This window comes from Taeniopygia guttata, chromosome 31 (assembly GCF_048771995.1).
Source record: "Taeniopygia guttata chromosome 31, bTaeGut7.mat, whole genome shotgun sequence".
Taxonomy (NCBI): domain Eukaryota; kingdom Metazoa; phylum Chordata; class Aves; order Passeriformes; family Estrildidae; genus Taeniopygia; species Taeniopygia guttata.
Genome location: NC_133056.1, coordinates 4726066 through 4750087, shown reverse-complemented (window position 1 = coordinate 4750087; position 24022 = coordinate 4726066). Strand labels below are relative to the sequence as shown.

The 24022-nt window shown below is 52.8% G+C and overlaps 1 pseudogene; it reads right to left on the bottom strand.

Moving 5' to 3' along the window:
• Positions 1–12225: 12225 nt before the first annotated feature.
• LOC140681098 (olfactory receptor 14A16-like) lies at positions 12226–13244 on the bottom strand (annotated as a pseudogene).
• Positions 13245–24022: the final 10778 nt, after the last annotated feature.

Below are 24022 nucleotides of genomic sequence, written 5' to 3'. Positions count from 1 at the left end.
AGGAGGGCCGGGAAGCCGCAGCCCCAGCCTGGAGAAGCCCCCTGAGCGCGGTGCTCGGTGTGCGGGCTGGCAGCTGTGCCCCTGCCCGCTGCTGCAGCCCGAGGCCGCGCGGGCTCTGCTCCAGGCTCCTGCGGCCCGAGCCGGGTGCCCATGGAGCCCCGGCCCGGCGGGGCTGCGGGGCCAACCCTTCCCTCCTGCCGCTCTCTGCAGCTGGCAGAGGACAGCAGCAGCGTGGCCGAGCACCTGCGCCGGGCCCTGCCCTACCTGCAGAGCCCACAGGAGCCCCTGCGAGAGGCGCCGTCAGGTTCATGGGTGAGCCACGAGCCGGGCCAGGAGGGTGTGTGGGCACAGGGCTGGCAGCGCCGCTGGCAGGGAGCTGTGCCGCTGGGCCTGACAGGCTCTGTGTTCCCAGGGATGGCCGGGAGGAACTTGAGGGGACAGCAGGAAAAGCTCCAGCTGATCTGCAATGGTGAGACAGGGCAGCGGGCTGCTAGCGGGGGCTGCCGGGGTGAGCTGCAAGCCCTGCCCCGGCTGTGGAGAGCTCTGCTCTCCTAGGTAGAGCACACAGAGATTTCAGGGACACGTGGGGGATGCGTGGCCAGCAGCTTCGGGCTGATCCCCTTGGTCCCTGATCCCTCCCGGCCATGGCAAGAGCCGGCTGGGATGGCCCTGGCAGGGGGGGCTCCCCTCGGCTCCCCACAGAGTCGGGATCTGACCGTGGCTCTGTTCCTCTCTCTTGCAGCCCTTGAATGCCTGACAGAGGATGTCAGTAGTGCCATGTCAGAGCTGGCACTTCAAACATTGCATGTCCTCCGGGCAATACAGAGTGGGCAATACTCCATCTTCCAGAAGGTGCAAGATCATACAGCCCTCTGTGATGTCACATGGACATCTCTGTGATGTAACAAAGCTCTCTGTGATGTCACACAGCTATTTGTGATGTCAGACTCTCATCTCTTTGACATCACACAGCGCTCTCTGATGTCACTCAAACATCACTGTGATGGCACACTGACCGTATGAGGTCACACAGCTTTTTGTGATGTCACACTGACATCTCTGTGACGTCACACAGACATCTCTGTGATGTCACTCGGACATCATTGTGATGTCACACCGACCCAATGAGGTCACACAGCTCTTTGTGATGTCACAGAGCTCTCTGTGATGTCACACTGACATCTCTGTGACATCACACAGCCCTCTGTGATGTCACACTGACATCTCTGTGATGTCACACAGCTCTCTTTGATGTCACACAGGACCTGTGATGTCACATGGATGTCTCTGTGATGTCACACAGGACCTGTGATGTCACATAGCCCCTGTGATGTCACACAGCATCTGTGATGTCACATGGATGCCTCTGTGATGTCACATCAGATCTGTGATGTCACACAGGATCTGTGATGTCACAGAGCTGTCTGTGATGTCACACAGGATCTGTGATGTCACACAGCTCTCTGTGACGTCACACAGCTCTCTGTGATGTCACTCAGGACCCGTGATGTCTCACAGCCCCTGTGATGTTACACAGATCTCTGTGATGTCTCACAGCCCCTGGTCTCTCACTGTGGTTGTTTATCTGTCTTCCAGCCCGTCAGGCCATGAGCGAAGATGACAGCCCATCCTCCACTAACCTGGAAATTCAGGCAATTTTTGGACAAAGATGCAGAACTAAGGTCATCTGCTGGATTCAGAGAACCAGGCTCCCAAGCAGAGCACCAGGAGACAGTGAAGAGAGCAGCAGGACTCAATGTCACTGGAGCTTTAGGCACACCTGATGCTGGCCACAGCTGTGCCTGCTGCAAGCTCCCATAGCTGCTGCCTTCCCCCTCCCTGTTGACAGCTCCTCCCTCCAGCCCTCAGACCCTGCCCATTCCCTTTTTTTGGCCCCCATCTCATCCCTTCCCTTTCCCTTCCATTAACAAACAGTTTGGTTTTCCCCCTTACCTGCATCTCTGTGGAGCTGAAGCGGCGCAAATCCCGGGCCCTGGGACACACAGGCCCCTGCTGCTGTTCTCTTCCACGCCGTGTTCTGTGCACACACACACAGAACGAGGGCAGATCAGGCTGGAGAGGTGCCTGTGCTGAAGGTGCAGTTCCACAACCCTGTGGAGTTGCAGATCTTGCTGTGCAGCCTGGAGCCCCTGGAATTTGGAAGAGCCAAGCTGAGTATGCTCTGAAGGCAGCTGTGAGGGATTCCATGGCAAGCTTCCACGGAGGGCAAAGGAGCCTGGAATGCTGGAAGTTTTCAGGAATAGCTTCCTGAAAGCTCAGCAGTGCTCCATCCCTGCACAGGATCAGGGAGAGGGCAGAACCAGCGACCATCCGGGCTTAGCAGGGAGCTTTGGGTGTGCCTGCGGGCAAAGGAAGCAGCAGCGCGGTGCCCGAGACTGGGACACACGACCCTGCCAGTGCCCGGAGCGCTGTCAGGCAGTGCCGGGATCCCGGCTGTGGTTCTGGTCCCCACAAGTGAGGAATTGCAGCCCCAGGCTCAGAGCCAGTCAGAAAGCCAAGCAAGTGAGAGCAGAGGGAGGGCACCCTTCCAGTCTCTCTTGGGCATGGCCGCAAAACAGCCCCTGCTGCTTCTTCCTCCGCCTGTGTTTGGGCTGGGCTGGTGGCAGAGGCAGCCAGGCTGTGCTCTGCCTTCCAGAGCCTGTTGGGAGCGGGCATGAAAAGCGCTGTGTGCACAGCAGAGAGGCCTGGAAGGTGCTGGCAAGAACGTCCTGCGGGAGCAGGGCTCTGGGCTCTGGCTGGGAACAGCCTGGTCTTGGTGCCGTGGGCGCAGGCAGGAGTTGAGGCAGGTGAAGAGGCACTGAGCAGCTTGTGTTTGTAGAGGGCCTGGGGCTGCACGTCTGAGCCTCCACCTGGAAAGGCACTTGGGGGAATAGGAGCTGGAGCTGGAGTGCCTGTCCTGAAAGGACATGAAGTCCTTCAGCCTTGCCAGCGTTTCCTAAGGGTGTGTTGGTGTTGAGCAGAAAAGCTGCACATTTGGGGAAATGCATTTGGAGGACAGGGGCTTGCTTCTCAAGGAAAGTGCTTCCCAGGGAGCTCCCAGTGAGGCAGGTGCAAGTGTCCCCCTTTGGCTCTCTGTGCTCCTTTCAGTCCTTGAGGCCTGCTGCACTTGGCAGAGGGGCAGGGGAAGGGAGAAGGCTGTGAAGAGCAGGTTTGGCATCCACTTGGACCTGCAGGGAACAACCCAAGCACCTGCAGCAGCGTGTGTTACCCCCGCTTTGGACAGAGGGGTGAGCAGAACCATCTCTGTCCATCTGTGAGCCCCAAAGCTCTCAGTGGGAGCTGTGAATTAAAAGGCCTTTACACACTCACTTTTCACATCTTCCCTGTCTGCTGTGTTTCAGCTCTTGGCAAGATGCATTTGCCTCCTGCTTGCTGGGAGCTGCTGTGGCCCAGGGCCAGCACAGACTGGGCTGGGTGGGCCAGGCAGTGTGGTGGAGAGTCTTGGCTGATCTTGGTGCGTGCCTGGCCTCAGAAAAGGCTTGGAAGGTTTGCCTCCCAAATGTCCTGCTCACTGGCTCTCCCTGTGCATCTTGGAGAGCACAAGGGAGGCATTTCTGGCAGGCCAGACGCCCTCTTGGGACTTCCCCTCTCTTAGATCTTCCCCCTCTTGGAATCCCTGCTCTCTTAGAGCACCCTCTCTTCCCTTTGTCTCTCCCCTCCCCCATCACCTCAGGCCCTGCCACGTGCTTCATCTGGCAGCTCCAGGCAGGACCTTTCACCATCCCTAATAAATCTTATATTCTAAGAGCAACCAACAGAGATCTCTCGTTTGAATCCATCCAAACTGTCCTGGAGGCTCCTGCGTCCTTACAAAATTATTTTCCCTTTTAACCCAATAACTGATCCCTTGAAGCCTGCAATGCAGAATTTTCTGTCCAATCACAAAATATCACCCAAACCCATGAAGAAGGAGGTAAGAAGAAGGTAAATAAGAGAACCTGTCTCCACCCTAAAACCTCCATATGCGTCATATTTATTACTATGTTCTAAAATCCCAGACTCTAAGTTTTCCACCCTGTGGTGGTATACACCTCTAACCAACTACGCACCTGTATCCGCAGTGCTATTAATCAATTTTGGAAGCCTTCTCCACAGCCTCAGGTCAAACGCAGTGTTCTCTTGCAAGTCTGTGCCTTTCAGCATAGCAAGGTTAAAATTCTCAGCATCCAGGGTTCCAACACTTACGGAATCATGGACACTCTTGTGACACTAAAGGCCTCACTGAACCATTGTGACACCACAAGGCCTCATTGAACCGAGGGGCCATTGTGACACTATGGAGTGTTGGCAGGCCAAGGGCAGTTGTCACACTGTGTGGCACCATGGAACCAAGGAGCTACAGGGTCCCATGGAACTAAGGATTCATGGAACAGTGTGGGACCCCACGGAACCAAAGGTCCATTGTGACATTGTGGGGCCTATTGGAATACTGGAGGCCATTCTGACACTTTGAGGCCTCGTTGAATCAAGGGGATCTGCAGGGCCCCATGGAACAAAGGAGACCCTTCTGACACTGTGAGTGCCCATGGAACCAAGGGTCCATTGTGATCCTGTGGCACCAAGGAGACCCCTGTGACCCTGCAAGGCCTCATGGAAGCAAGGGACCATTGTGACACTATGGAGCCCCATGGAAACAAGAGGCCAGTGTGACACATCTGGGCATCATGGAACCAAGGATCCAATATGACACCACCTTTGTGACACTGCAAGGGCCCCATGCAAACAAGGGGCCGGTGTGACCCTGCAGGGCCCCATGAATCCAAGGGAACAGGTAACAGGTCTGGTTGGCTTGGCCTGACTGGTCCAACAGCCCTTGGCATGTTGAGGGTTTCTTCTCATGTACCCCTGAAACAGAGCCCTGGGGCTCTGGGCTTTCCTTCCAATGGGAAATAACTGCCCTTTTCCCTCATGCATCCATGGCCAAAATGGGATTCCCCCCTCAAAATTCCCAATATCCAGGGATTGCTCCTAAACAAAAGCTGCCATTACCAACAAGTCTATTTGACCTTGTCTTCCTGAGAGGTGGCTCTCACCTGCCTTCAAACACTGAGGCTCTGTGCTTTTCTTCCTGTGGAAAAGAACCATCCCTCCTGCACAGGCAACCATGGCCAAAATTGGTACTTTTCCTCCAAAATTCGCTATATGCAAGGGTTTCTCCCAGACAAAAGCTTCCAGGACAGACTGCTCTGGCTGGCCTTGGCCTCTGGTGGTCTCCCTGTTCTGCCCTTCAACGCTGGGGCTCTGCCCTTTCCTTTCTATGAAAAACAATCGTCTTTCTTCTTCATCCTTCATCCATCTCCCTCTTTTGGCCAGGTGTCCATGGCTGAAATTGGGATTCCACCCCCAGAAGTCAGATAATCAAAGATTGCTCCTACACAAAAGCTGCCATGACAGACAGCTCTGTCTGGCCTTGGCCTCTGGTGACTGCAGAGTTCATCAGATCCTGAAACACAGGGGCTCTGTGGTTTCCTTTCTGTGGAGACCATTGTGACACTGTGGGGACTTGTGGAACCCAAGGGCCATTGTCACCCTGCAGGGCCTCATGGAAGGAAGGGGCCACACTTCAGAAGCAAGCAGAACATTGGGACACTGCAGAGTGCCATGAAACCAAGGGAACATGGAACAGGTCTTGCTGGCTTGGCCTCCCAGGGGCCACCTGACAGGTCCAGCTGATCTTGGAATGTCGAGGGCTGCATCTCATCAGCCCCTGGAGAAGTGGGGCTCTGTGCTTTCCTTCTTATGGAAAAGAATCATCCATGTTTCCAGGTGTCCACAGCCAAAATTTATACTCCCCCTGAAAAATTCCCTATATGCAAGGGTAATCCCACCCAAAATCTGCCAGGACAGACAGCTCTGGCTGGCCTTGGCCTCTGGTGGTCACCTCTCATCTCAAGGAAGCCCTGAGGAAAGTATTTGAGCGGGTTTGGCAGGTGGAACATAAATGAGTCTCTCATCCTCTGAAAAATTCAGATGCTCATTTGATCCTACGTGTATTTTTTTTCTCATTGTGCATTATGCATGAAATATAATTTTTAGTTAAAAAATATTATTCTTATCACTCCCATAGTGTTATCTGACACAAAACACCTCATCTGCATATGGATCCAGGTCACCTGTATAAGCAAACCCAAGAAAGAGTCCACCAGGAATTATTTGTCTCTGCTCCCATCTGTCACATCTCCTCTGGAGCTGGAGGTGCAGCCCCAGCACTTGGGAGGGCTCAGGGGGTCACAAGCTCAACTCCCACACAGAGAACTTGTGGACCTTGGATGATCTTCCTGCTCTTGCCCGCTCAGCCAGGCTGAGATGGACACTGATGGTTTCTGTGCCAGGCTCTCCCAGCCCAGCCCAGCTCCCTGCAAGCTCTGCCAGCTGCCCTGAGCTCTGGGCAGCACCAAGGGCCTCTCCCCAGCACAGCCCAGCCGGCTCTGGCCCCACAGCTCTGCTCAGGCCTGGCTGCTCTGGGAATGGAGCAGCTGAGGAATGGAGTCACATCCAGGGGTGTCCCCAGGGCTCAGGACTGGGGCCAGGTCAGTGAAATCTCTTTATTGCTGATCTGGACAAGGCCATCGAGGGCACCCTCAGGCAGTTCCAGGTGAGCCCAGGCTGGGTGGGAGTGTGGCTGTGCTGGAGGGCAGGAAGCTCTGCAGAGGGATCTGGACAGGCTGGAGCCATGGGCCCAGGACAGTGGGATGAGGTTCACCAAGGCCAAGGGCCGGGTCCTGCCCTGGGCTCACAACCACCCCAAATCCCTGGCCGTGCCCTGGCCCTGATCCCCACAGCCTGTCCTGTTTCCTTCATCCCTACATTGCCTTGGACTTTCTGGGACAAGGGAGCTCTGCTCTGGGGATGGAGGGAGCTCCAAGTGCCACCACTGGAGTGGGAACCACAACTCATCAGGTTTGTGTCCTTTGGGGGTCAGGAACTGGTGAGACTCAGAGGCACAGAAAGTTTCTCTTCATGGCCAACAGACCACAGTTGAACAGGACACAATTTAATAACAATCGCACTCATCCTTGAGCTATGTGCAACATCCTAGCAATGTCTGATGAGTCCAGCATTCACAGGTGATTTCCATACTAAAACTGATTTTAGACAAACGTGGTTCTGTTTGATAGATATAAACCGAATTAGGTTTTGTATCAGGATGCTCGTCCTGGAGTGGGGGAAAAACAGATCAAACAATTCTCGATTTGCAAAGCTGTCAGTGGTGGATGGAGAAGGGAGGTCAGGCTGCTTTTGGTGTTGAGGAAAAGCTAAAAGCAGCCTGGCTCATTTAATCTCCTCCTGGCCTGGCTGATCTCCCCTCTTTCCCCTTCCACCCATTGGCTTTTCTCTCCCACCAGGCCCCCGGTGAAGAGCCTGGCTCTGTGTTCTCCATCCCCTCCTCGCTGGCACTGCCAGGCTGGGATGAGGAGCCCCTCAGCCTTCCCTGCTCCAGGCTGGACAAGCCCAGCTCCCTCAGCCTCTGCTCACAGCCCAAGGGCTCCAGCCCCACCTTGGAGGCCCTTCCCTAACCCTGCTCCACCTGCCAGACATCTTTCCTGCCCTGGGGAACCCAACCCAGGCCACAGGGACCTGGATAATCCATGTCCTTGATGTCCTGGTCACACAGCACTGGCTCCTTGTCCCCATCTCAGGCTCTGGGGTGGATCCTGTAGAACATCCTTTGGTGGAGGTTCAGGGGGATGCCAGGGGACAGGGACCCTGCTGGGCATGAACAGCATTGGACTTGTTGGGAGAAACTGTGAGGGGGAGCTGGGGCAGAGTGAGCAGCCCAGTGACCTCACAGAGCCCTCCTGGGATGTCACACAGCCCCTCTGAGATGTCACAGCCCATTATGTAATGTCACACAGCTGGTTTCTGATGTCACAGCCAGCTCTGTGATGTCACAGAGACAGTCTTTGATGCCGTAGCTGCTCGATGACCTCACATAACCCACTCTGTGATGTCATAGCCCACTCTGTGACCTCATGTTACCAGATGATAAATTGTCTCCACCAGCTGAGCTGACACCTGGAGCTTGTTCTCCAAAACCCCAGGCCCATGGAAACCACACAGTGCCCATGGTGGGAGAAGGGGAACTGGAAGTTCACCAGCCTCAGTGTCCTGCCAGCTCAGCCAGGCCCACGGGAACATTGGGGTCCATGACCACCAGGGACCACCAGAGAGACCCCCAGGACAGAAGAACACATGGGTAAAGGGGAGGGGAAATATGTGAATGGTTTTGGGGAAATGATTATCAGATGTGTGTTTAGTCCAGCACAATCAATGAATACATGTGCAAAATACAGAATATGAACAGAAACTTTCCTGCACTCAGCATGCTCGGCTTTGGGAGGAACTATCCCCTGTGCATCCAGCTGAATAAAGAATGCTGCTTCTTAATGCTGCACTGGTGTTAAGGAGTTTTCTGTTTTACCCAATTTTTGGTAACACTGCACTCCCAAGGAAAGCTCTGTCTCCTGCTGTTCACAAACAGAGAAGGGCTGGTGGCAGATGTGGGGGTCAGAGGCTGCCTGGGGCACAGGGACCATGAAATAATCAAGTTTTCAATGATCTGTGAAAGAAGGAGAGGCAGCAATAAAACTTCCACACTGGAATTAGGAAGGGCAGACTTTGGCCTATTTAGGATGTAGATATGGGGAGTACCAAATCAGATACTGATTTTTAAGGGAAACAGCCCTTAAAAACAAAGGGGTCCAGGGAGGATGGACACATTTCAGGAAAGTAATCTTAAGGGGGAAGGAGCAGCCTGTCCCAGTGTGGCAAAAGATGAGGTGGTGAGGAAAATGACTGTCCTGGCTGCCCATGGAGCTTTTGTGGGAACTCAGGTGAAGAAATTACTCACAAATCAGGAAGTGTTTAAGTGTGGGGATCCAGGGCTTCCCTCTGTCTGCCCTGGATTGTCTGGGACCCTGGCAGGGGGTCGGGAACCCCCTGTACAGAGCCCCGAGAGACTCTGTCTCTGATTTCTGTCCATGGAAAAGAGTTTTCAATCTTACAGGATGAATTACAAGCTCTGAGTGTTTTATATAAGAAATAATTAAGTGTTACATGGGTGCAAAAGTAAAATTTTAAGTTTCTAGATTAAGGGTTCAGAGGGGACAAGATGGAGGAAATTGGGTGTGTCTTGTCCTTTTCCTCCTTCTTCATGCCCTCCATGTTTCACTGTGGTGTTGGCATTTTTCTGTTGGTTTAGGCTGGGGACACACTGTCCAACGTAGGTGACAGATATTGGCACATTATTGTAAATATAGCACACGTAGTTTCTGGTATTTAATGTTTGTACCATCCCACTGAGGGCAGAGCCCCACACGCTGCCCTGCAGGACAGAGCTGCAGCAAGGCAGCAGAACATGTTATAGATAAGCAAGAATAAACAACCTTGAAACCAGCACAGATGAATTATGGCTTCTTCTTTGGCAACGGGGCAGAAAGACAGAGACTTTCTACAATTTCGGAATCATCAATACCCACAGATTCCGACATTTAAGGATGTTGAAAGGTCATTCAGAGAGAGAAGCTGGGACATGAAAGCTCAATTAGAACTTAACCTGGCAGCTTTTGTAAACGGAATAAAAATAGTTTATATTAAAAAAAAATTACAGCAAAAAGAGGGGGAAGGAGAATTTCTACTCTTTATTGGATGCAGCAGAGAATAGAGTAACCCAAGATAAGGAAAAGGACAAACTACATAACACCTTGTTTGTCTCAATTTTCAATACATGGACAGGTTGTGCTTAGGCCAAGAGTTCTCCTTAGCTGGTAGATGGGCACAGGGAGCAGAACAGCCCCCTGTAATCCAGGAGGAAGCAGCTGGTGACCTGCTGAGACACTCAGATGCTCACAGGCATATGGGATGGGATGGGATCCATCCTAGGGGCATGAGGGAGCTGATGGATGAGCTCCCCAAGCTGCTCCCCATCATTTACCATCAGTCCTGGCTCACCAGGGAGGTCCCAGAGCACTGGAGGTGCCAGTGTGAGCCCATCCCCAGGAAGGGCTGGAAGGAGGATCTGGGGAACTCCAGGCCTGTCAGCCTGACCTCGGTGCCCGGCAAGGTTATGGAACAGATCACCTTGAGTGCCACCACAGGGCACCCACAGGATGGCCGAGGGGTCAGAGCCAGCCAGCGTGGATTTAAGAGGGGCAGGTCCTGCCTGAGCACCCTGATCTCCTTTTATAACCAGGTGACCCACCTGTGGGTGTGGGAAAGGCTGTGGATGTGTCCATCTGGACTTCAGCAAAGCCTTGGACACTGTCTCTGACAGCATTCCCTGGAAAAGCTGCAGCCCACGGCTTGGGCAGGTTCCCTCCTGGCTGGGAGATGGAAGAGCTGGCTGGAGGCTGGGCCCAGAGAGGGGTGGGGATGGTGCTGCACCCAGCTGGTGTCCAGTCCCTGGTGCTGTCCCCAGGGATCTGTGTTGGGCCCAGCCCTGTTTAACATCTTCACCGATGATCTGGGGGAGGGGATCGAGCCCACCATCCCCAAATTTGCAGGTGACACCAAGCTGGGTGTGAGTGTGGATCTGCTGGAGGGCAGCACAAGAAGACACAGCCTTCAGCTGCACCAGGGGAGGTTTAGGCTGGACAAGAGGAAGAAGTTCTTCACAGAAAGGGTGAGTGGGCATTGGAATGGGCAGGCCAGGGGGGAGGTGGCAGAGTCACTGTCCCTCTCCAGTGGCACTCAGTGGCATTTCTGGGTGACAAGGCGGTATTAGGGCACTGGTTGGACTTGATGATCCCAAAGGTCTTTTCCAGCCTATTTGATTCTGTCATTCTGTGATGATTGGGACACTCTGGGGCCATTGTGACCCTGCAGGGCCTGGTGGAACTAAGAGGACCATGGTGACACTGTGCAGCCCCATAGAACCAGGGCTCCATTGTGGTGCTCTGGAGCCAAATGGAACCAGGGAGTCCCCGTGACACTGGGTCCTGGTGGAACCACAGAGGCCATGGTGACACTGCGGGCCCTCGTGTAACCGAGGGGTTTCACCATTGTGACACTGCGAAACCAAGGAGAGCTTTGGGAGAGTCCAGGGCCCAGTGGAACCAAGGGGCCGTTCTGACACTGTGGGGCCTCATGGAACCAAGGGGACATTGTGACACTGCAGGACCTTGTGTAACCAAGGGGCCACTGTGACACTCTGGGGCCTCCAGGAATCTGGAAGGCCCTTGTGACACTGTGTGGCCTCGTGGAAACAAGGAATCCATTGTGACACTGAAGGGACTTGTGGAACCACAGAGAGCATTGTGACAGTGTGGGACCTCATGTGACCATGGGGCCTTTGTGACACCCTGGGGCCCCATGGAACCAAGGGGCCTCTGTGAAACTGCGGCACCAACGGGAACATTGTGACACTGTGAAGCCCCACGGAACAAAGGGGTCCATTGTCACATTTTGGGGCGCCATGGAACCAAGGAGTCCATTGTCACATTTTGGGGCCCCATGGAACCAAGGAGACCAGTGTGACAGTGCAGGGCCTGGTGCAACCAAAGGGACTTTGTGACACTGAAGGGACACATGGAACCAAGAACATCTTTGCAGATGACACCAAGCTGGATGTGGGTGTTGATCTGCTGGAGGGTAGGAGGGCTCTGCACAGGGCCCTGGACAGGCTGGATCCAGGGACCAAACCCAACAAGGTGAGATTTAACAAGTCCAAGTGCTGGGTCCTGCACTTTGGCCACAACAACCCCTGCAGTGCTACAGGCTGGGGACAGAGGGGCTGGACAGCAGCCAGGCAGAAAGGGACCTGCAGGGACTGATGGACAGCAGGCTGGACATGAGCCAGCAGTGTGCCCAGGTGGCCAAGAAGGCCAATGGCTCCTGGCCTGGATCAGGAATGGTGTGGTCAGCAGGAGCAGAGCTGCTGTGCCAGCACTGATCTGCCCCAGCTCTGCACACAGACATTGCTGCTGCAGCTCCAGAGAGGGCAACAAAAGGGAATCTCTGCAGAAAACTGTGCTGGGAGATCCTTTAGTTCCTTTAAAGGCACCAAGAGCACAACCCCTCCTTGACACAGTCTGTGGGCACAGGGAAGGTGGAGAGAATCAAAAAGAGAAATGGCACAAACCATGTGATTTCATTGTGGACAAGATTAAAATAGTAAAACAAAGAAAAAGAGCCTCCAAACAGAAACCACATAGAAGTATCAAAGATGACTTTTATTACAATGATTTGCAGAAATTGGCCAGCAGTTTAATGTTCCTGAAAGCATCCAGTCATCAGTGTCCACACTGCAGCCTTGAGCTCCTGGTTCCTCATGCTGTAGATGAGGGGGTTCAGGGCTGGAGGCACCACCGAGTACAGAACTGACAGGGCCAGATCCAGGGATGGGGAGGACATGGAGGGAGGCTTCAGGTAAGCAAATATGCCAGTGCTGACAAACAGGGAGACCACAGCCAGGTGAGGGAGGCAGGTGGAAAAGGCTTTGTGCCGTCCCTGCTCAGAGGGGATCCTCAGCACAGCCCTGAAAATCTGCACATAGGAGAAAACCATGAACACAAAACAACCAAATCCTAAACACACACTAATAAGAAGAAGCCCAAATTTCCTGAGGTAGGATTTGGAGCAGGAGAGCTTGAGGATCTGGGGGATTTCACAGAAGAACTGTCCCAGGCTATTGCCATGGCACAGGGGCAGGGAAAATGTATTGGCTGTGTGCAGCAGCGAATAGAGAAAGGCACTGGCCCAGGCAGCTGCTGCCATGTGGGCACAAGCTCTGCTGCCCAGGAGGGTCCCGTAGTGCAGGGGTTTGCAGATGGACACGTAGCGGTCATAGCACATGATGGTCAGGAGGAAATACTCTGATCCAAGAAAGAAGAAAACCAGAAAAACCTGAGCAGCACATCCTGAGTAGGAGATGGTGCTGGTGTCCCAGAGGGAATTGTGCATGGCTTTGGGGACAGTGGTGCAGATGGAGCCCAGGTCGCTGAGGGCCAGGTTGAGCAGGAAGAAGAACATGGGTGTGTGCAGGTGGTGGCCGCAGGCTAAGGCGCTGATGATGAGGCCGTTGCCCAGGAGGGCAGCCAGGGAGATGCCCAGGAAGAGGCAGAAGTGCAGGAGCTGCAGCTGCCGCGTGTCTGCCAGTGCCAGCAGGAGGAAGTGGCTGATGGAGCTGCTGTTGGACATTTGCTGTGGCTGCACATGGGCACCTGTTCATGGAGAAAGGAGAGGGACAAGTCAGGAGAGGCTGCTTTGAGCCAAACCTGGGCCATTCCCTGCAGACTGTCCTGCTGGGACTCACCCACCCTTGTTCCTGCTCTGGGAAAACCTTCACCCAGGTCCCTGCCTGAGCTCCAGTTGTGCTGGCTGAGTGTGCCAGGAGCAGCCAGACCTGAGCGTGGGGGCTCTCGAGGAGCCATCCCTGCCCTGCTTCCCTGGGTTTGTGGTCATGTGGCAGAGGGACAAGGCTGGATATTCAGGATTTGTCAGGGGAATAATTCCTATTGCAGAAAGGCATGGTACCATCTGCACTACCACTTCTAAGGGAAATGGCAGGAGCTGGTTTAAGGAATTATTTTCCTACTCACACATCATTCCTGGCTCTCTGAGGTCAGAAATCCCCAGCATTCCTGCTGCACTCTGAGTTTGCCACTGAGAGATGTGAGAGGCAAAGGATTCCCTGTGGCTGAGGGCAGGTGAGGGGCTGGATGGGCTTGTTCCCCCAGCACTGCTCTGCTCAGCCCCCTCTGCTTCCCTGAGCATCTCCCTGGGCTTGGACATTCCCTCCTGAGAGGTGCCTTGTCCCTGCCAGCAGAGTCCATCCCACCCTGTGTGCCCTCGGCCCGGCCCTACAGAAACCTGCCTGTGTGCAGGGCCCTGGCTGGGGCAGGCTCTGTGTGCAGCTGGGCAAGGGCAGCTCAGGAGAGCCCTGCTGGGCCCTGCAGAGGTGATGCTGCTGCTGTCCAGGGCTGAGGAGTGGCTGAAGGCCCTTTGGGAGGCTCCCAGCAGAGAGACTGACCACCCAAAGTCACAGTTCTGGAGTCTCTGTAAATGTTCAAACATCCCTGTGATGATCCTGTGTGTCCCTTTCAACTCAGAATGTTCTGTCATTCTGGGATTACAATTCCTGTTCTGCTTCTCTCATCCCCCTTGCCACAGTGTTAGAACAGTAAAGTAAAAATCAGACCTTTATTGGAAGCTTCCAGGCGTCCCAGTTGAAATGGAGCATACCCAGCCCCTGATGTAAACAATTTATTAAGGTCGATTATTTAGGATATTTAACAGGAACATCCAGTAGGAAATTCAGTTGCCCCAGTTATACACCCCTGGCTCAACCCATTGGAGTAGGTCCAAGGGCTTCTTTGCCCCAGTTTTATTTATGACCGCTTACATTGTTGTCAAAAACCAAAATATTCTTCTTGTAGGCACTCTTCCTGATAATAAGACTATACAATATTTCAGGAATGTATTTAGACAGTCAGCTTATTGTTCTAAAATCTAAGAGCTAGGCAGGAAACATACTAGAGTCAGTTAAGGATTACAGTAAAATAAGAACATAATAGTAGTTTAATAGAGTTAATTAATTAATAGAGTTAAGTAAGTTTTATAGTTTTATAACTATATAATAGTAATTTATAGAGCTACAGATATCTGAAAAATGTATAAAAGGCAAAATACTTTTCATCATCACCCCAAATTTCCCATCCTTCTCCAAGCAGGAAATTGAAAACACTCTCAGGAAAGCTCCTGACCTTTACAGCAATCCCAGGCTTACCTTCTTTGGGAAGTGCCCTCCGGAGCTGTGCCCAGGCTGGTCTGGAGCTGGGAGCAGCCCAGCCCCACCCAGCCCCTCTCAGCAGCAGCACCTGCCCTGCTCAGGGTGGCTCCTTCCCCCCACAGCTCCTGGCCAGCGCTGGGAGCAGCTCCAGGGCCGGCTGAGAGCTGTCCCTGGCAGGCAGCAGAGTCCTGGCCCAGCACAGCGCCCTGGGCTGCAGGACCCTGCTCTGCAGGACAGCCCTGGGCACCCCTGGCTGCTCTGCACAGGAGATGAGCAGAGAATGCACTCACAGGGGCTGTGGGCATTGGGATGTTCCAGCTTTAGGAGATCGCTCCAGGAGCTGCAGCTGCATTGTCCTGCAGCCAGAGGTTCCTGTGCCAAGGGCTGGCAGTGATTCTGCCCCAGGCACTTCTCAGCCCTTCCCAGCCCTGACTAATTGAAGCTCTCTGTGCCTCTGTGCTGTGCCCGGGCTGGCTGCAGGCAGTGCCCCAGCCCTGCTGGGCTGGGAGAAGAGCTGCTCAGCAAGAGAAATGTGCTTTTGAAGCTCTGCTTGGTTACCAGGATCACCCTCTGTGCCAGGAGCCCGGCCCAGCTCAGCAGCACAGACACAGCACAAGGACTTTAATGACCCTCTGGGGCTTTGTGCTCAGGCCCTGAACATCAGGCCCTGAGAGGGAGCTGCAGAAACCTCTCCAGAACTCCAAGTCAGAATCCAACTCCAAAGTTTCTTGGACTTTTAATGTGTCCCACTGAGGGACACGACTGAGAAAGTGTCCCCAGGCCTCAGGCAGGGCAGAGAACTGGAGGCACTGATGACAGGTGGGGACAAAGAGAAGCCAAGTCTTGGTGCCCTGGGGCACAACAGGGTCTGTGCCACCAAGGGCTGTCAGGAGACACCTTGTCCTGAGGCCATGGGGCCTCCTGGCACAGCCCCAGCCAGGCTGGGCACTGTCAGCCCCTGGTCCTGCCCTCAGCATCCCCCCCTAGCCCACATCCCAGTGGCCTCAAGGATCTGCTGGAAGGAGTCCCTGGGGAGCCTTGGTCAGGAATGGCCCTGGGGGCTCCTTCATGTTCCCAGGGACTGCAGGTTTTTCAAAGGACTTTGGCTTTTGCTTTGGCCTTGCAGTCTCTGAGAGGTTTGTGCAATCATGGCCTCCAATTATCTGGTGCAATTAGTCCCTGGAGAGGCTTTGTCTGTAACAACACTCAGTGGGGCTCATTAATGCTTCAAGGTACTTCAGTTCTTTCAAGGTACTTGGAGTTTCCCATTTGATCCAGACTCTGTGAGAGGTTTGTGCAATCATGGCCCCAATTATCTGCTTTAATGAGTCCCTTGAGAGCTTTGTGCTGACACTCAGTGGGGATCATTAATACTTTAAGATACTAAAAGTTTTTAAGGTACTTTGGATTCTCCTTTCCACACTGAGTGTATCTGAGAGGTTTTTGTGCCATCCTGGCCTCCAATCCTCTCCTCCAAGGAGTTCATGAGGAGCCTGTGTTGGGGATGGACCTCGGTGGGTCCCATTAACACCTTGAGACACTTTTGGTGTTTTTTCTTGACTTTGACTCCTGGAAAGGTTTGTGCCATCTCCTCTCAGGCCCTGAGGTTCCAGGGCTCAGCTCCAAATGCACCTCAGGGCTCATTAGGATCAAGCAAGTCCTGACAAACCATTGCTCTGCCTTGTTTTCCCTCTGATCTGGGGCAGTTCAACAGGAAGTTTCAGTAGTGGTTTTGGTTCATCCTTTTGATATTTCTCGGCCAATGCATTAATGAGTGTGGTGGGTTCAGTGTTGCTTGATTACCAGTGCACTCACTAGAATATACTTACTCATTTCCTGCTCTGAGATAGGATTAGGATAAAAGGCAAAGTAGGCTCAGAACTTTAAAAGAAAAGTTTAAACTTTGAAAGAAAAGTTTATCAATGGTAACTAAAAGAAAGAGTAATAGAACAGAACACATCTTTCAGAACACTTCCCCTCTCCATACAACCTGACAATATAAAAAGACCAAACCTAAAATTTTCTGTCAGTTCACTTAGGGAGAGTAGTTCCTCTTATTAGAGTTATAGTGACTTATCCACAAGAAAACTCTTATGTCATGGCTTTTCACTTTCACTTTCCAGCAGCTGCCTGGAAAAATCTGTAATTGTACAGTGTCTCCCATTTTTTTCACAGCTTTTCCCACAGCTGTGTTTATAGCCCATGTTAACTTATGGGGTATTAGTTTAAAGATGGGCTGTTTAAAAGCAAAGGTTCTCTTCACCTGTTTCTGAAATCATCTTCATCTCTGGGAACAGGTGTGTTCTCTCACTAAGGGCACAGGGTCTCATCATTCTTTCTTTTCAAACTTCTCTGGGATCACGACCACTTCAGAGTTTACTTACTTTAGTGTGGAGGCCTTTACTGAAACAAATAATTTCTGCATATTTTTCAATGCGTTATAGGGAAAAAGAGAGTCTGATGTATCCATGACATCCTTCTCCATAGCTTTACCAGAGGATTTCAGCCCCAGGATCAAGGCATCTCCTCACCCCTCCTATGTGGGACTCAACAACCTCTTCACTGACCTCGGTGTGTTCATGTTGCTGCTCTGTGTGCCTGCCCTGTGTCCTTTTCTCTCACCGGAGGGAGGATGGCAGCACTGGCAGAGTCAATATCTGCCCGGGGCTGCAGATGGTTCCGTGAGCCCGGCCGGGCTCGGTCCTTGCGGCCGGAGCTGTTTTCCCATGGAGGTTTCTGCAGCGGCTGCGCTGGGGCTGTGTCAGGCTGGGCCGCGCTGGGGCAGGGCCAGGATCTCAGCAGCCAGGCCAGAGCCCAGCAGCAGCACGGCCGGGGCCGATGGCTTCTCCTCCCCTGCCCGCTGGCTGCGGGCGAAGCCCAAGGGCGGCAGAGCCTTGGCCAAGCCGGCCCGGCCCGGGGCTGCTCCTGGGGCCCGGCGGATCCCGGCTGGGCCCGGGCTGGCGGCGGGGCAGGGCTCGGCAGCGGCCAGATGTCAGCACCCGCAGCCACGGCCCGGCCTCGGCCCCGCGGCCTCCCCTGCCCTGCCCGGCAGGGGCGTGGGCAGTTTCCTTAGTGGTTTAACAGATTGTCAGCTCTCAAAGCTAATTACTGATTGTTTTATTGTCAAAGAAGAAACTGCTAGCAGCTTCTCTCAGGACATCACTTCTGTGATGCAAAACCACCACAGCAGCACAGAGCACAGAGCTCCTTTGTCCGTATGTAGTGGTCATGTGCCCGAGGCCTCAAAACCCCTCCTTGGGAGATCTCTGGGCCCTCTCCAAGGTGTTTTCAAATGAAAACATTCAGCTCAGAGTCTAAGAAAATCAAAAGGGGACAGGACCAGCCTGATCTGTCTATCCTTGCTACTTTTGTCTGGGAGCAATCCTTGGATATATGGAAATTGGGAGGCCAAATTCTAATTTTGGCCATGATCCCTATGCAAGAATGCTGGTTCTTTTCACATAGGAGGAAAGGAACATAGCTTCTCTGTTTCAGAGGCAGACAAGTGGTGACCACCAGTGGAGAAGGCCAGGCAGAGGTGGCAGGTTTTATTCTGAGAGATATCCTTACAAATAGGAAATTTTTTAGGGAGAGCACCAATTTTGGCAATGGGCATCTGAAAAGACAGATGGTTCTTTTCCATACAGAGGAGAGCACGGAGCCCCATTGCTCCAGGAGCTGATGAGAGGCAGCCTTTGGCATTCCAACATCAGCCAGACCTGCCAGGTGGCCCCTGGCAGGCCAAGCCAGCCAGACCTGGTCCATGTTTCCTCACTTCCATGGGGCCCATCAGTGTCCCAATGGTCCCTCGCTTCCAGGAGGCCCTGAGGTGTCACAATGCCCCCTTGGTGACACCGGGCCCTGAAGGGTCGGAATGATCTCCATGGTTCCATCAGGCCCCACAGAGCCATAATGGTCTCTGGGTCCATGAAGCCCCGCGGTGTCACCATGGCCCCTTGGTTCCATGGGCTCCAGTGGTGCCACAATGATCCCCTTGGTTCCATGAGGTGCCCACAGTGTCACAGTGATCTCCATGGGAAGGAAAGAACCGAGCCCCAGTGTGGCAGGGGCAGCCACCAGAGGCCAAGGCCAGCCAGGCTTGATGGTACTGGCAGGTTTTGTCTGGGAGCAACCGTTGGATATAGGGAATTTTAGAGGTGGAATCCCACTTTCAGACATGGACATCTGGGGGAGAAGGACGGTCCTTTTCCATAGGAAGAAAAGCACGGAACACCGGTGTTTGAGGGGCAGATCAAAGGCGGCCACCAGAGGCCTAAGGCAGCCACACCTCTCTGTCCTGGTAGCTTTTGTCTGAAAGCAACCCTTGGATATAGGGAATCTGGGAGGTGGAATCCCAGTTTCTGCCATTTCTCCGTACATAAGGATGTTTTTTTGTATAAGAAGGAAAGCACAGAGGGCAAGTGTTTCTAAGGGAGGGGAGGGGAGGGGAGGGGAGGGGAGGGGAGGGGAGGGGAGGGGAGGGGAGGGGAGGGGAGGGGAGGGGAGAGGAGGGGAGGGGAGGGGAGGGGAGAGGAGAGGAGAGGAGAGGAGAGGAGAGGAGAGGAGAGGAGAGGAGAGGAGAGGAGAGGAGAGGAGAGGAGAGGAGAGGAGAGGAGAGGAGAGGAGAGGAGAGGAGAGGAGAGGAGAGGAGAGGAGAGGAGAGGAGAGGAGAGGAGAGGAGAGGAGAGGAGAGGAGAGGAGAGGAGAGGAGAGGAGAGGAGAGGAGAGGAGAGGAGAGGAGAGGAGAGGAGAGGAGAGGAGAGGAGAGGAGAGGAGAGGAGAGGAGAGGAGAGGAGAGGAGAGGAGAGGAGAGGAGAGGAGAGGAGAGGAGAGGAGAGGAGAGGAGAGGAGAGGAGAGGAGAGGAGAGGAGAGGAGAGGAGAGGAGAGGAGAGGAGAGGAGAGGAGAGGAGAGGAGAGGAGAGGAGAGGAGAGGAGAGGAGAGGAGAGGAGAGGAGAGGAGAGGAGAGGAGAGGAGAGGAGAGGAGAGGAGAGGAGAGGAGAGGAGAGGAGAGGAGAGGAGAGGAGAGGAGAGGAGAGGAGAGGAGAGGAGAGGAGAGGAGAGGAGAGGAGAGGAGAGGAGAGGAGAGGAGAGGAGAGGAGAGGAGAGGAGAGGAGAGGAGAGGAGAGGAGAGGAGAGGAGAGGAGAGGAGAGGAGAGGAGAGGAGAGGAGAGGAGAGGAGAGGAGAGGAGAGGAGGAAGTGGCTCCTGTGAGGCCAAGCCAGCCAGACCTGTTTCTCCTGGAAACTCTTGTCATGGGGAAATCCTTGGATATATGGATTTTGGGATGAAGAATCTCCGTTTTGACCACAGACACATTGAGAAGAAAGAAGGTTCTTTTCCATTAGAAGGAAAGCACTGAGCCCCAGTATTTCAAAAGCTGATGAGAAGAAGCCCCCAAGAGGCCAAAGGCAGCCAGACCTGTCTGACCTGGCAGCTTTCACTTGGGAGCAATCCTTCGATGTACTGAGTTTTGGAGGTGGAATCCCAGGTTTAGCCATGGGTGCCTGGACAGGAAGAAGAGTTCTTTTCATTAGGAAGGAAAGCACAGAGCCCCAGTGTTTCAGAGGAACATGAGTGCCAGACCTCAGGAAGCCAAGGCCAGACAGACTTGTGATTCCTGGCATCATTTTTCTGGGAGCTATCCTTGTATATAGGGAATTTGGGAGGCAGATCCCAAATTTTGGCCATGGGTGCCTGGTCGAGATGGATGCTTTTTAAGCAAGAAAAGCACACGGACTCAGTGTCTGAAAGGCAGATGAGAGGTGGCCCCTGGGTGGCCAAGGCAGCCAGACCTGTTTCTATTCGCAGATTTCATCGGGGAAAAATCTTTGTATATAAGGAAATATGGGGAAGGAATCTCAGTTTTGGCCATAGGCCCCTGGAGAAGAAGGACAGTTCTCTCCCATAGGATGACAAAGCAAGGAGACAATTGTGACCCTGGGGTCCCATGGAACCAAGGGGCCATGGTGACACAGCAGAGCCACGTGGATCCAGTGGTCCATTGTGACGCTGTGGATCCAAGGAGACCATGGAGACACCCCCAGAACCTCATGGAACCCAGGAGTCCATGGTGACCCAGCGGGGCTGCATGGAGCCAATGGTCCATGGTGACACTGCCCATCCAAGGAGGCCATTTGGACACTGCGGAAGCTCATGGAGCGAGGTGGCCATTGTGACACTGAAGAACTTCATGACACCAAATATCCATGGGGACACAGCAGGGCATCATGGAACCCAGGAACGGCTGTTGGCAGTGCGGAAACTCCTGGAACCGGGGGCTGTTGTGGCACTGCAGCACCAACACAGCTGCTGCACCTTGTCCCCTGCCCTGCACAGCTCCTTGGGAGGCACGGCAGGAGCAGCACCCCGGGAGCCTCGGGAATGCCCCTCTGGGATCCATGGCACACACTGCCAGGGGCTGGAATTCCAGTTCCCAGCCAGGAAAAGATGTTCCTGCCCTTGAAGGCAAAGCTCTTATGGAAGAGCCAAAAGCCAAGTGCAGCAGGATCCTACAGTGACATTTCACTGCCAGCCTTCATAACTTCACCCATGGTTGTCATAGTTCATGGATTGGGAATTAAATCAGGGCAGGGTCTTTGGTGGGAGCTGCCCTGGGTCAAGGAAGACACTGGGAGAGAAACAGAGCAGGCAAAGGAAGGCAGGAGAGAAAGGAGGTGTTTTGGTTTGGAATGACAGGTGTCTGCTAAGGGAGGCAGGGGCCTCTCCTGAAATGGAAAAATGTAGACTCTTTCTTTCTGAATTGTTATAAATTTGAAATTAAGGGGGGCTCTCAGGTAAAAATATGGGAGCAGGAATAGCAGTATTTTCTCAGGGAAGAAAATAAAAAGATAAAATAAACAATGCAGTAAACGAAAACAACACTGACGGAGTCAGAATACATCCTGACACTCTGTTGGACAGGGTGCTGGCTGCAGTCCAATTGGAATGGTGGCTGCAGTCCTCCTGCAGTGTCAGGTGTGGCTCTGTTGGAGAAGTGATAGTGTAGAAAAGGGTGTCTTCTTCTGAAGAGGAAGAGGCAGCTGTTCCTCTGAGAAATCCAGCCCAGAAAAAGCTTTGTTGGTGGGCCAGAATCTCAAGACTAGATGCAGGTAGGAATGCTTGGCTCCTCCCTGTGGGCAGAGCATCTCACAGTGGGATGTTACAGTTCTTATCAGTCATGCAGTGACATTCAATAGCTCATTATCAGCAGATGTCTCCCCTGAGAGAGGATTGATTGTGGAAGAGATAAGGAAAAACTGCCCACTTAACACAGAACAACTGCCATACAGATGGCAAATAGAACAAACACATCTTGCTTTTCAGTCTGGGACAGGAGGTTACAAACAAAATCAGCTGAGAAGGCGGCACTCTGAAAAGCAAACCAGAACTGACAGAAAATGAATGGGACAGAAAACAATAATTCTGATAATTTTATTTATTATCAAAATAAATCACACCCACTCAGCCCCACACAATCCTGAGCCCACAACCTCAAATTTGGATCTTACTCCTCTCAATCTCCTTCCAACCCCATCTAACCCTGGAGGCTGAGGAACTGAGTAATTTTGGCATGGGACTGAGATGGGAACCAGCCATTTTGAGGTGGGATTGAGTCATTTTGAGGTGACAGACAAATCTACCTCGACTTTTGGAGTGCAAAGATATGGAGAATACTCCCATATATCTCTCAGAACCCAAAAATCCTTCAGAATATGCCCCCAAACCATAAATTGCACCTCAAACACCTGTTAAATGGTGGGACTTTTGACATCCCTGGTCAATACTCTTTTTAGTACTTTTTCAAGTGTTTTTAAGTGATAAAGACAAATCAGAAGAAAATTAGGGCCAAACCAAACCAGAGATCCCTTGGGCATCTGCTGGGCACAAGACAAAACAAACTCAGCAGAAATTAAACTTAACCCTACATAAAATGCCTTGAGGAAGATTTGCTCTTCCCACAAGTCACTTGTGATGGAAACACAAACAAATTCCGAACATTAATAAACCAGCAGCAGAAGCAATTCTGTGGCAAATCCAAGTTTCATCACTTCCAGCACAGCTCCAACTCAGATGCTGGCAGGTTCCAAAAAAGAAACATGGAAATTTGGCCCAATACAGATTATTAAAAGGAAGGGAAAGCTCTGTGGAGCTGTCACAAAGGTGACGGGAACGAAGAAAATAATGATTCTCATATTTGGCAAAGCCCCCAAGCCTGTGAATTCATTGATTATTCGGGAGTTTAGCTACTTGAGCTGGGCTTCTTCTAGGACTTTAGGAGCCTTGTGTTCCTCACCTTGGGGTGACTGATCCTGGTCAGTCTCACTGGTATGATTTGCTCCCTTTCCTCCAGTGACTTTAACGAACTTTTCAGGGAAGGACAGGAATATATTTTCTTTACACTGGCCACCCACAACAGCCATTTTCCGTATAAGTTCTCCCAAAAGTTGCTCAGAGGAAGCTGCATCCAAGTTTCCAAGAGTTCCTCCAGAAAGAGGCAGAACCTGCTCAGAGGAGGGAACCATGCTGTTGTCAAAGGCACTTGGGGTCAGACAGTAGTGCCCTGAACTCACTGTGCAAAATAATGTCTCAGTCTGGTTAATAAAATTGTTAGAGAGATGCCTCTGCCCCAATGAAGGTGCTAAGGAGACCAAATCCAAAGTGGATTTTATTGAACAATAAATGTGAGGTAGAGAGAGACGGAAAGAAAGAGAAAAGGGGGGAGAGCAAGGGAGTGACAGGGATAGAGATCTCCCCTGGGGCCGGGCAAGTGTGACATTGTCCCCTGTGTGTGTGTCCTTCCCAGGGTGGGGGTTTTACACCTGAGCCAGTTTGGGTAAGGGGGGTGGTGTTCACCCCCCACCCCGAGCAGGGATTGCCTCACTGTTTCAGGTTACAGTGTCAGATGTAACCAAAAGTGTTTTCAGTCACCATCTCCATAAACTGTTATCAACAGGTGGGGCAGTGTTCTTTATCTCTTCCATGGCTCAGCCCTGATAACGCCCTCCAGGGGCCATCTTCTGTTAATGGGCCATTGAGTGTCACTGCAGGACTGATAAAATTACATCATCCCATTGTGGGATGCTCCGCCCAGGGGGAGGAACCAAGCATTCCTACCTGGATATAATCTCACCCTTGCAACACCACGACCACCTTGCCTACTGCATTCCCAGAGGACAAGAGCTCCATAACCACCACTGGACCTTCAGAGGAAGACCAGACCCTTCTACAGGATCCCCGCTTTGACAGAATCACATTTATCACTCCAGCCGGAC